We start from the raw sequence: 13,781 nt of genomic DNA on the forward strand, positions 1-13,781 counted from the left end.
ATATACCAATGACTGACTAGTTAAATCTGAAGTTCTGATTGGTGAGTGACGATATGACGATAGATTTTACACCACTGCTGCATAAATGATTATGATATAATCAGTTGTTTTTAATGTTTTCGATATTATGTATTGTTACTCACGATGTCACATACACACTTCTGTATTTTCTGTATCATGTTTATTTTTACGATGATACCGTACACTATGTATTATGTATGTTTTCATACACTTTGCACTTTATTGTATTATAATGAGGCCAATTATGTAAAACAGTCTCAACCATATATGAGTTTGTTGAATAGATGTGTCACTAGGCTTGATAAAGATCCTATTGTAGGATTGAAACGTTGCTGTTGTTTTGGATTGAATAAACCACCACTTTTTTCATTTTGGAGTGCTGCAAATTTTCTTTTTCTATATATTATTATACGTCCGAGGATCGGGACGTTTTGCTGGGCACCTGGTCAATTATTCTTATGTGAGTGCTGCTGCCTTCTTGTTTGCCATATATATTTATATATATACACCAGGTGAAAAATATATATACAGCAAACGAAAAAGATTATTTCTGTAGTGCCAATTATACGTGAAAAAACTCAAAGAGTGAAAAATATTTGTACAATACATAAATTTAAGCTTATGTGTAGATACAATAATATATTAATATATTCTACAGTCAGTGCATACTAGTGAAACAATATCTAGTATTACTATTAAAATTGTGCCTTGTGACTTCGTATATGTGTATGTGTACATGTTTTACACGTAATCTTATGTATATAACTGTATATATTAATAAGAATACATATCCTGCTAGCGATACTCATTTGCATATAGAAAGTAGTAAAACACGAACAACGAAGAACATCTTATTAGTATCTTATGTAAATCCATCAGGTGTTATGGTATGAATAATTTTTGTTGCAGTGCAGAACAATGTCCTACATATCAAGGTAGTTCACATCATCTGTAACTAGAACAATAGGAAGAGAAAAAACCTAAATTAAAATCATGGCATCATATTGGAATAATACTTTATCCAGTTTACGAAATGCCACAGCACATACTGATAGTCAGAGAAAAGATGCATAACCGTGGGATTCATTTAATCCCCTGGGCTGCATAGTCCCCAACGTCCATATCCATTTGCTCTCGAGTCTTAGTAATTTTTTCATTAGATCACCCCCTCTCATGTTCATTTCTATATGGTCTATTCCTTTTACTTGCAGTAGTCTGGAGTTGCAGTTGTGATGTAGCTTAAAATGGCGGGGAATAGTTTTCAATTTCTCCATTTTGTCCACATCACAAATTTCTTTTGCAGCCTCAATATCGCGTACATGCTCCCGAACGCGAACCCGAAGTTCGCGTGTGGTTAGTCCCATGTAAATTTTATCACAAGGACCTGAAGCATAATAAATTACACCCCGTGTGGCACAGGTAATGTGCCATACGATTTTTAATGTTTTGTCCCTTTTCGAGTTGTTAAAATCTACAGCACGCTCAATGTTTGGACATGAGATGCAATCTCCACAAGGGGAGCAACCCCACTTAGGCCCTTTGGTTCCAAAGTACTTTTTGCCTGGTGCTACTGGAGTATAAAAACTCTGTACCAGGTAATCCTTAAGGTTCTTAGCCCGTCGGTATGTTACTGAGGGGAATCGTGGTAGAATCTTATTAAGTATTGGATCAGCTTTTAATATTGGCCAATATCTGTTCAACTGGTATTTCATTTCATCCCAGCGAGAATGATATGAAGGAATGAACCTTACCTCATTGCTTTTAATTGTTTTCACAGCTGGTTTTAGGAGTATATTTCTTTCTGCATTTTCTGCTCGCTTTTTGGCTTTCCTGATACATCGTCTACTGTATCCGCGATCAATGAATCTGTTTGTCAGGTCCATTGCTTGCTTTTGAAAATCTTCTTTTCTCGAGCAAGTGCGTTTCAGTCTAAGGAATTGGCCTGTTGGTATAGCTGCAATGGTCTGTCTTGGATGTGCGGAGGTGGCATGGAGAAGTGAATTTACCGATGTCTCCTTCCTAAATAGATCAGTTTGGATAAATCCATTATCGTCTGATTGGATCAAAATATCTAGAAAATCTACTTGTTTATTGTTAAATTTATATGTTAATTTAATATTCTGGTCATTTGAATTCAAATCACTCATAAATTGCTGTAGCTGTTCCGATGTTCCCTGCCAGATCATGAAGATATCATCAATGAAACGGGCCCAAAATACGACCCGCTCCATTGATGTACCATGATCAGACAGGAATAGGTCTCTTTCCCACAGCCCCAGGAACAAATTTGCATATGAGGGTGCACATGCCGCTCCCATCGCAGTTCCCTGGAGCTGCAGGAAAAAGGGTTTTTGGCACATTAGAGAGGAGGATCATATTTTCAAAACAGTGGAAGAACAGACTACACTGAGAGACCTAGAGAGCCTTATGGGGGAGCAAGATGATACACAGGTAAGAATAATTCCTGATTGTATCAAAAAAAAGTCGGATAAATTTCCACCACTGTTTTTATGTCCCGTGATAGATACGTTTGTAAAAACGGTAACAAAAGAATTTTAATCCATGCCAAAGACCCTAATTAATGACAATTTAACAAAAAATGAAAGAGCGAGTCTTCAGAAATTAAAAGCTTTGAAAGATGTAATATACAAATCAGCTGATAAAGGGGGTAACATCGTAATATGGCCTAGAGTTATGTATGAGAAAGAGGCAAATCGCCAATTAAGAGACATTAAATGTTATAAAAGATTAACCTTTAATCCAATCCTCTCTTACAGTGAGCTACTAACAAATATCCTAAAACAAGCAATGGATGATGAAATCATAACTAAAAATGAATATGATGCACTCATTGTACCAACACCTGTGATTGCAACTTTATATTTACTACCAAAAGTACATAAAAACTTGAGGAATACTCCAGGTAGACCCATCATCTCCGGGCAAGGTAATTTCACAGAGAATATCTGCAAATTTATAGACTACCATCTCAAAACTGTAAAGGATCTGCCAGGCACAGCTTCAGGGTTAACTTCCAGAGGTAATCAGTCTTCACCTGAGTCTATCTCTCTGAGACTGACTCCAGCTTCCACCACTCAGGCTGGCAGGCTTAGGAGTGGGAGAGCCTATCGCAGCCTGCCCAGACTCAGCTAGCTCCCGCCCTCTGTCTATTTATACCTGCCTTTCCTGTTCCTCCTTGCTTGTGATTCTTTCCGTGTGGTTTCCTGGCCCAGCTACAGCTCCTACTATTTGATCCTGCTCCATACTGACCCTGGCTTTCTGACTACTCTTCTGCTCTGCGTTTGGTACCTCGTGCTCTCCTGGTTTGACTTGGCTCGTTCACCACTCTGTTGCTCACGGTGTTGCCGTGGGCAACTGCCCCTTTCCCTTTGCTTTATATTCCCTTGTATGTTTGTCTCGTGCACTTACTGAGCGTAGGGACCGCCGCCCAGTTGTACCCCGTCGCCTAGGGCGGGTCGTTGCAAGTAGGCAGGGACAGAGTGGTGGGTAGATTAGGGCTCACTTGTCCATTTCCCTACCCCTATCATTACAAATCCCTAGTAGAATGCTTGCCATCATATATCAGAGATTCATCCGATTTGTTACAGAAACTAGCAAATACACATCTGGATGCGGATATGTGGTTGGTGACGTGTGACGTCGAATCGCTATATACCAGCATCAGACATAGTGATGGAATACAAGCTACAAGATACTTATTAGGTATGAGCAACTTAGATGAGAATTTTGCTCAATTACTTACCACTCTATTAGAATTCGCTCTAACACACAATGTATTTACATTTAATGGGTCCTTTTTCCTGCAGCTCCAGGGAACTGCGATGGGAGCGGCATGTGCACCCTCATATGCAAATTTGTTCCTGGGGCTGTGGGAAAGAGACCTATTCCTGTCTGATCATGGTACATCAATGGAGCGGGTCGTATTTTGGGCCCGTTTCATTGATGATATCTTCATGATCTGGCAGGGAACATCGGAACAGCTACAGCAATTTATGAGTGATTTGAATTCAAATGACCAGAATATTAAATTAACATATAAATTTAACAATAAACAAGTAGATTTTCTAGATATTTTGATCCAATGTGACGATAATGGATTTATCCAAACTGATCTATTTAGGAAGGAGACATCGGTAAATTCACTTCTCCATGCCACCTCCGCACATCCAAGACAGACCATTGCAGCTATACCAACAGGCCAATTCCTTAGACTGAAACGCACTTGCTCGAGAAAAGAAGATTTTCAAAAGCAAGCAATGGACCTGACAAACAGATTCATTGATCGCGGATACAGTAGACGATGTATCAGGAAGGCCAAAAAGCGAGCAGAAAATGCAGAAAGAAATATACTCCTAAAACCAGCTGTGAAAACAATTAAAAGCAATGAGGTAAGGTTCATTACTTCATATCATTCTCACTGGGATGAAATTAAATACCAGTTGAACAGATATTGGCCAATATTAAAAGCTGATCCAATACTTAATAAGATTCTACCACGATTCCCCTCAGTAACATACCGACGGGCTAAGAACCTTAAGGATTACCTGGTACAGAGTTTTTATACTCCAGTAGCACAAGGCAAAAAGTACTTTGGAACCAAAGGGCCTAAGTGGGGTTGCTCCCCTTGTGGAGATTGCATCTCATGTCCAAACATTGAGCGTGCTGTAGATTTTAACAACTCGAAAAGGGACAAAACATTCAAAATAGTATGGCACATTACCTGTGCCACACGGGGTGTAATTTATTATGCTTCATGTCCTTGTGATAAAATTTACGTGGGACTAACCACACGCGAACGTTTCGCATTCGGGAGCATGTACGCGATATTGAGGCTGCAAAAAAAATTTGTGATGTGGACAAAGTGGATAAATTGAAAACTATTCCCCGCCACTTTAAGCTACATCACAACTGCAACTCCAGACTACTGCAAGTAAAAGGAATAGACCATATAGAAATGAATATGAGAGGGGGTGATCTAATGAAAAAATTACTAAGACTCGAGAGCAAATGGATATGGACGTTGGGGACTATGCAGCCCAGGGGATTAAATGAATCCCACGGTTATGCCTCTTTTCTCTGACTATCAGTATGTGCTGTGGCATTTCGTAAACTGGATAAAGTATTATTCCAATATGATGCCATGATTTTAATTTAGGTTTTTTCTCTTCCTATTGTTCTAGTTACAGATGATGTGAACTACCTTGATATGTAGGACATTGTTCTGCACTGCAACAAAAATTATTCATACCATAACACCTGATGGATTTACATAAGATACTAATAAGATGTTCTTCGTTGTTCGTGTTTTTCTACTTTCTATATGCAAATGAGTATCGCTAGCAGGATATGTATTCTTATTAATATATACAGTTATATACATAAGATTACGTGTAAAACATGTACACATACACATATACGAAGTCACAAGGCACAATTTTAATAGTAATACACTAACACAGAATATTTCGATTGTATTTATTTATCACATATAAATATTATTGTATTTCGTTTGTGATTACAAACTGGTTTTATTATATAGATATTGTTTCACTAGTATGCACTGACTGTAGAATATATTAATATATTATTGTATCTACACATAAGCTTAAATTTATGTATTGTACAAATATTTTTCACTCTTTTAGTTTTTTCACATATAATTGGCACTACGGAAATAATCTTTTTCGTTTGCTGTATATATATTTTTCACCTGGTGTATATATATAAATATATATGTATATATTTTTTTACTTATTTGTAATAAATATTTTATTATTTTTTAATACATATATTTGTTATTATTTTATATTATTTACACGTGATTATATTAATTTCCTTGTGTATATTGTATTGTGTACATATGTCTAAACAAGTTCATCTGTGCATTTGAAAGATATGAATTCTGTAGTAATTTGATACTATCATGTATGGGATCATCATTTTTATGGATCATGTCAAAAGATATAAATATTAACATTAATGTTATATAACTAATATACCTTACAACACATTTTTTTTTTTTTTTTTTTTTTTTTTTTTTTTTGAATCAAAAAGTTTTTTATTAAGTCCGCAAAACATGCAAAATACATAACACAGTAGTGGAATAGTTTACAGTATAGAAAATAATTTACATACATTTATTTGACTGTATGTTACATTCTCATATATTCACTGTGTTAATATGTAAAATCGAAACAGTACATTCTCTTAGTATACTAATATACATATACAAATACATTATATATAATATTATATGTCAAATTTTTAATATATTTCCTTAATTTTTTGATGATACCATCCCTGTAGCAACATACATGTTCCATTTGCAGGTGCTAATCACGATCTAGTACGTTTTCTTACCTTCTAACATAGACATGTAGAGAAGTCTTAATTTCTAATTTTTAAAGTATGAATCTGTGTCAAGTGCGCATGCGCAGGCGTCCATGACATCTCACTATGAGTCGGCGTCTATAAAATGCACACGTGATGGTGATGTATTGCGATGATGTAATCACGCACGCACTCCACGTGTCACATGACGCCCACACCATGTGATGAGATGCCCTGGATAATCGCGGTCATGACGGCGGAAAATGACGGAGATACTCTCAGGTAATATCCTGCAGCTGAGCACAACATTTCCCAATTGGGTAGTAGATAGGATAAGTAGGAAGTGGAGACCAGTTAGTGCCACCCCCAGATGAAGGCGGAAGCCGAAACGCGCGTCGGGGCAGGTCGCCATTCCTTGAGATACAGTATCATGGGTCAGTAGTCCACCTCTGTTCAGATTGTTCATTGCTTGCACTTTGCACTTTACTAAAAATGGAATAGTGGTAGGGGGGTCTCTACTTGCCCTCAGACTGATACTGCTAATAGTACATTTCTCATACCTTTAGAATCAGACACATCTATGGTTCAAGCAATCATGTTGCACTATGCACTTTCTTTATGATACTGCACAACAATGAATATATTGATACGTAATGGTTATGTGAAATCTTATGAGTAATCATCTCATGTTTTGGCGCTCTTTTTGTCTGTCATCTGTGGTGTTTCATTTTTAAATAGTTTATGTGACTATAACTTTTTAGACTTTGTCAAATAAAGTACATGTTTTATATTTTGACTTAAAGACTCCATGCATTCTTCTTTTTTGGTACAATATTTATAATGAGTACAGTCGTGTTACGTGGGGAAAATGATTATGTCTAAATGATGTATGTACATACCCTATGGATAGGTTCTACATCCCTAGGGCTACATGAGCCTCACGAAGGCCAAAAGAGTGTCCTTTTGGCCTCTGTAGACCTCTGCGGTAAAAAAAAAAAGGGCTTATAGGGGATGAATAGCACTATACAGTATCCATTTAACGTATATGTCAGGAGCTTTTCCCTGTGTGTATGCTGAATGAAGCCAGAGACTGTGATGTGAACAGGGCCTCACTGAGGTATCAGGCTGCAGCTGCTGTCCATAAATGTCTATGGAGATGGGAGAGGGAGCCGCTGTAGAAGAGACACACAGAAAAAACTTTTGCTGCTTCTAGTAAGTCTCCTACTATATCACCCCATTGATAGATTCACAGCAGTACTGCTGTATGCTGTTCTCCATGCTGCTGATGCTGCTTCTGAGTGTGTTAAGAGAGAGATAGGAGAGCAGGATTTCCTCTTCTCTGTGTGTGCTGTGTATAGGAGACATCATAGCAGCTAGTATCCACACCCACTGGAGCTGAGTTCAGGGAAAGCTGAGAATCAAAAATGGAGCCTACATAGTGGTAAAACTGCTGCGAAATGCCACAAACAAGTCATATAATGTCCAGAAATACTACTATTCTTCATGTACACCTTGGTAACCACTGATTCTGAAGAGTCGACTGAAACCATTTACACTTTCACCCCTTAACGACATGCCATGTACATGTACAAGTCAGCCGTTAAGGGGAAATATGGAACATTTTACTACTATAAATGTGTGTGTGTGTGTCTCTTTTAACTTCTGCAATTCCTATAGCCTGTCAGGTTACAGCACCTATTCAAAAAAATACCCCTGTTATTTCACTATATATTACTATATATTATACTAAATTATAAATCAATAATCAAAGCAAAACAAGCAAATAAAGTGGGAAACAGATCTGCATCATCTCATGTCTTTTATTGCTTCCAGGTTTTTAAGTTCTTCCCTACATATTGCAGACAGTGGCATACCTGTCAGAGAATGCAGACTTTATTATGGGGCCTTTCAGCAGGCGACCTGGCATTTTGCTCCACCACAGCTGATTTTGCTAGTAAAGCATCTGCCTATTAGAAATAGTGCTTGCTGACTTTGGGCATTCCCCCTGTGGAATACATAGAGGCATTGCAGACAGTGCTGCTATAGCCTGCTATAGACAGATTTGTTAATTGTATATTCTGCACAGGAAAAGTGTTACAAGCTGTTACAAGCTGACAAAAAATAAAGGTCAAGAAACGGGTTTGGGGAACCCCTAGTATACAGCACTGTGATGTTTATGTGTAGCTCTTGCTTAGAAAATAGATGAAGCTGCTCATAATTCAGCATACATATCATCTCCCCAGAGGGATGAGTTTTCTTTTGTTTTGAAGCATCACCTATATGTCATCTTGAAATATTTTCAGCATGAACTATACATTTTCTTCAAGTCTACTATCAGAAAAGATGTATGTATAAATTTATGACAGGTTCCTTCTTAAAAAAAAAAGCGATTGGTTACACAGGATGCATTTTTGCCACTGTAAATAGACGCTGCTTGACAGTTTTCTGTTACATTCCCAGTGATGTTAATTGCCTGTCATCCCGTCATTTTTTTGCATTGCGAGGCAAAACTACTACACCATAGAAAGTACATTTATATACTAATGGTTCACACTGCAATGAGTATGACTTTCATGCTTTACCGGAGAGAGCTTACTGAGCTGTACATGGCAGGGAACTAATTTGTCCAGTAGACAATATAGACACAATGTCCCTGGAGGATGATGCTGTGTGAATCTTTGTTTACTTGAGATACAGCATTCGGAAACCTATTTAGGCTACGTTTACACCTGCGCTCTCTTTTCTATTGTTCTGCTCCGTCATAGGAGTAGAACAATGAAAAAAACGGAAGCACCAGATCCGCCGCATGATGTAAGCCAACGGCGCCCGCTGGAACCCATTGACTTTAGAGGGTTCTGCTGGGTTTCTGTCAAATAGTCCTGCATACTGCGCTATTTTGTCCATAACGGAGCCAAATTACGCAGATGTAAACAGAGCATTACAGATTATAAAATATAATTGATGCTGAACTAAAACAGACATCTAAATGTTCTTTACTCTGACATCATCCAACATACTGTATATACTAGTATAAGAGAACATGATAAATGTATTGCAAAGAAAATGTAATAAAAAATATTTGTACAAATAGATTTTATTTAGAACATGTTACATGGTGTTAATGCTACTAGTAGTATATGCAAGTAAATGCAACATTAGATTAAAGCGAACGTGTATTATGTTTGTGTAAATCCTGACATTTACAAAAACTCCCACAACCTATCATCCTAACTGCCTCCCCCGACCCTCCAGCTATGTATACTGAAACACTAGCAAATAATAGAAAGAAGATGAGTGTATATAATAGACATTACAAGAAAGGTTATGTTCATATCACGCTATGTGAACACGTTCGGCATATGCACTGGGCAAGAGTGTCCTTTTGGCCTCCATCAGGGTGGTATGCATTGCCATTTAAATTACTGTATAGGAAAGAGCAGCAGACTGCGTTATTGGGCGACATATGTCACTGTATTCCTATACTGTGGCATACGTCGTAGGTATAGGTGGTGGAATGCTCCTAGCTTTTACAGCTGACGTATACTCATAGCGTGATGTGAACAAAGCCTAAATATGAAGAAACATAAAATAGAAGGCCTGCAAGTTATGGACTCATGTGCATATAAAATCGAATGGAGATCATCACAACCTTATAAACATGTTATAAAAACTTGGTTTTCAGTTGATAATACTAGTACCATCTTTGGCACCTGACTTTGGTGAATTACATTTAAGGTATTTATTTGTAGACTATTATAGCTATATCTTCAGTTATTACATGATTGTGTAGTTATCATGACACTCCATCACACCACTGCACTGCCCATAAAGACTGCTGCTGTTCTCTTATGTAACACGAGGGTCTTTTGCCTTTCCTAGCTATTCCAAAAGATGACCAGTTTGAGTTACCCTCAGTGAGTCCCGAGGGCTAAAAGATAAAGGCTCGACAGTTTTTTTTTGTTTTAATATGTTTGGAACATCTGGGAATAAAGGATTTTGGGAATGCTTAGGGAGTTTACTAGAATCCTTATGGGAGGAGAATAGCTCTGTACCAGATGCTGCCTGCCGAGTGTACACAATACATGACCACAAACGTGTCATCCCACAGTAATGTCACGTCCAATTGGCACTTGATATTGTCAAGTGACCAGATCATCCAATGGCTCTAGCCCTGTATGCAAATGCTGATTTCTGATTGGACATACCCTTGCCTTTCTTTGCTTCTCATGCTTAAGAGGTTATTCCCATCTGAGACTCCCAGAACAGAAGTCACTCGACCCCACTTCCCCAGACGGAGAATCAATGGAGAGGAAGCCAGGAATTACAGAAACAACCAAGCTAGCTGTGCTTGGCAGTTTTTGTAACTCCCAAAGAAATGAGAGCTTGGCTGTTTCTGTAACTCCTATTCTCTTCGCTTGAAAAGTCTGGAAACAGAAGTGACACCCATTCTGGAGGTAGGTGAGAGTTCCAGAGCTGGGGCTCACAACTATTAGACATTTATGGCATATCTTGTGGATCTGACAACAGTTTTCAACAGTTTTAGCCATTTATTACACACCATGTCCCCAGCACTGATTCTGTAAAAAAGAATTTGGATAAAGATTACCTAAACAAGAAAGATCTTGCAAATTTCTGTTAGGGTATGTTCACACGGCCAAATTTCAGACGTATACGAGGCGTATTATGCCTCGTTTTACGTCTGAAAATAGGGCTGCAATACGTCGGCAAACATCTGCCCATTCATTTGAATGGGTTTGCCGACGTACTGTGCAGACGACCTGTAATTTACGCGTCGTCGTTTGACAGCTGTCAAACGACGACTCGTAAATTTACTGCCTCGGCAAAGAAGTGCAGGGCACTTCTTTGCCACGTAATTTGAGCCGTTCTTCATTGAAATCAATGAAGCATGGCTCAAGGTTTACGAGCGTCTCAGACGGCTCGCAAATTACGAGGAGGAGCATTTACGTGTGAAACGAGGCAGCTGTTAACAGTCTGTCTTTTCACACGTAACTGCCTCTCAGCGTGTGAACATACCCTTACAGTGAAGATTAAAAGGAACACCCTTGTATTCTGATACAATTTATTATGCCCAGTTCAGCGCTTAATGGGGTGGTGCATAAAAAAGGAATTCTCTCTTTGGTTTTCCTTGGATCCCTGTGTCATGCACCACCCCCTCAGGGTGCACTGGTCATAACACAGTGTTTTGGTTTTGCACTAAGTGTTCCTTCAATCTCCTGTGTCAAAAATAGGTTTGATTAACAGTAACAATTCACTGAAGCTATTTGTGACAATTATTTCTGTAATAATCACTGTATTACTCCGCCTCATTAAAAGCCTAGTATATTTACTGAATTGTTGCCTTTTCAAAGGACAGAAGGAACACAGTTATATGAGTCTGAAATAATGCTTATTTACGTGAAAAAAATAATTTGTGTATGGTCCATAAAAACATAAAAATAACCCCCCAAAAAACCGATATCACTGTCATTTATTTTTGTGATTGTCTCCCTCTCCCAGTAGCCTTATATAATGCAATCTCTAATCCTAATCAGCATTGTGTTTATCACATGAGACATCACAGCTAAAGAAGCTTTCAAGATATAGATTAGGCTTCGTTCGTCTGCGGAATCAATAGCGTAGTTGACTACGCTATTGATTCCGCCAAAAAAACTGAAACCTTACAGAACAGAGACAAACGGAAACCATTAGCAACTAAAGCGTTACTATTGAAATCAATGGTAATCCAAATGGAAAGCCATGGTTTCCATTCATGGGTTTCCCTGATGGAAAGGTCTGACAGAATCCATCAACGGAACCCCGATGCAGATGTGAATGAAGCCTAAGCTACAGAGAGATCTTTTGTGCTAACCTATAACTAATATAAATTTAGCTCATTTCTTGAGAATACTCAGATAGAATGTAATGGGTAAATACATCAATAGATAGGGTAGCATAATGAATGGATACATAAATGTTATTTAGTAGTTTCATGCGACTTCTGAAACATTTATTTCGCCAACCAGAAGTATATATTAAAAAGGTGGCTTTCCATAGGAAAGGAAGCAGAGTGGACACTGAGGCAACATTTACTGGAAATCTAATAACTATCCTGATACTTAGATCAATGTATAACCATCACAAATAAATAAATAAATAAATAATTAAATAAATATAAAAATCTTGAAATGTATTATCCATAGTCTTTCTTTTGCCTCCTATATTTATAACTGGTCATAGTTAGCATGCAATATCAGCTGAATGTTACAGACTAGTTTCTATGATACCCAGACAAAGAACCAACTGGGCGGCACAATTCACCTATAGCCCCCCATTTCCCACAAGCTTGGTTACAGTGGAGGTACTCAACTGGCCCCAGGACTTAAGTGCCTCTAACTTGCCCGCTGATTGATATTTTGGATAATGCCAGTGGAAGGGGAGACAAAAAATACGGAGATTGGAGATACGGTTGCTTTAGGTAACAGCAGTAAAAGTCTTTAACCCCTTAACGACCAAGGACGAAAATGAACGTCATGGTCGGCTGCTAGTTCCCGCACCATGACGTTCATTTTCGTCCGCATTTCAAACTGTCACTCTGTGTAAACACAAAGTGACAGACCCGCGCTGACAGCTGTCCTAGACAGCTGAGACATCAGTCTCGCCGGACAGTGGACCATCGCCGCTGATTTCGGCAGTTAACCCCTTAAGTGCGGCGACGGATTGCCGTCGCCGCATTTAAGTGGTTTGAAGCACATCGGCAGCCCCCACGAAGTGATCGTGGGGGCTACCGATGCTTGTCACGGCAATCGGAGGTCAGATAATGACCTCCGGGTTGCCATGTACGGAAGCCTCGGAGGAACAGCCTCCGGCCGTTCCTCCTCTGCTTCCTGTCAGTGTGACAGTCACGTCACAATGACAGTTAGAGTACATTACACTACGTGTGTAGTGTAATGTACTCTAGCAGCGATCAAAGCTGCAAGACTAAGTGTCCCCTAGTGGGACAAGAAAAAAAAGTTAAAAAAAAGTAATAAAAATGTTTTCAAAATAGTGTAAAAATAAAAGTTAGAAGTTCTATAAACACTAAATGCTTTTTTTCCTATAATAAGACTTTAATTATAGAAAAAAAATGAACACGTTAAAAAAGTACACATATTTGGTATCACCGCGTTCGTAACGAACCCAACTATAAAACTATAATGTTATTTTCCCCGCACGATGAACGCCCCCAAAAAAATCAATAAAAAACTACGACAGAATCACAATTTTTTTTGTCACCACCCCTCCCAAAATAGAGAATAAAAAGTTATCAAAAAGTCGCATGTACCCGAAAATAGTACCAATAAAAACTTCTATCCGTCCCGCAAAAAACAAGCCCTTACACAGCTTTTTTGACTAAAAAATTAAAAAATTAT

This window comes from Rhinoderma darwinii, chromosome 5 (assembly GCF_050947455.1).
Source record: "Rhinoderma darwinii isolate aRhiDar2 chromosome 5, aRhiDar2.hap1, whole genome shotgun sequence".
Classification (NCBI taxonomy): Eukaryota; Metazoa; Chordata; class Amphibia; order Anura; family Rhinodermatidae; genus Rhinoderma; species Rhinoderma darwinii.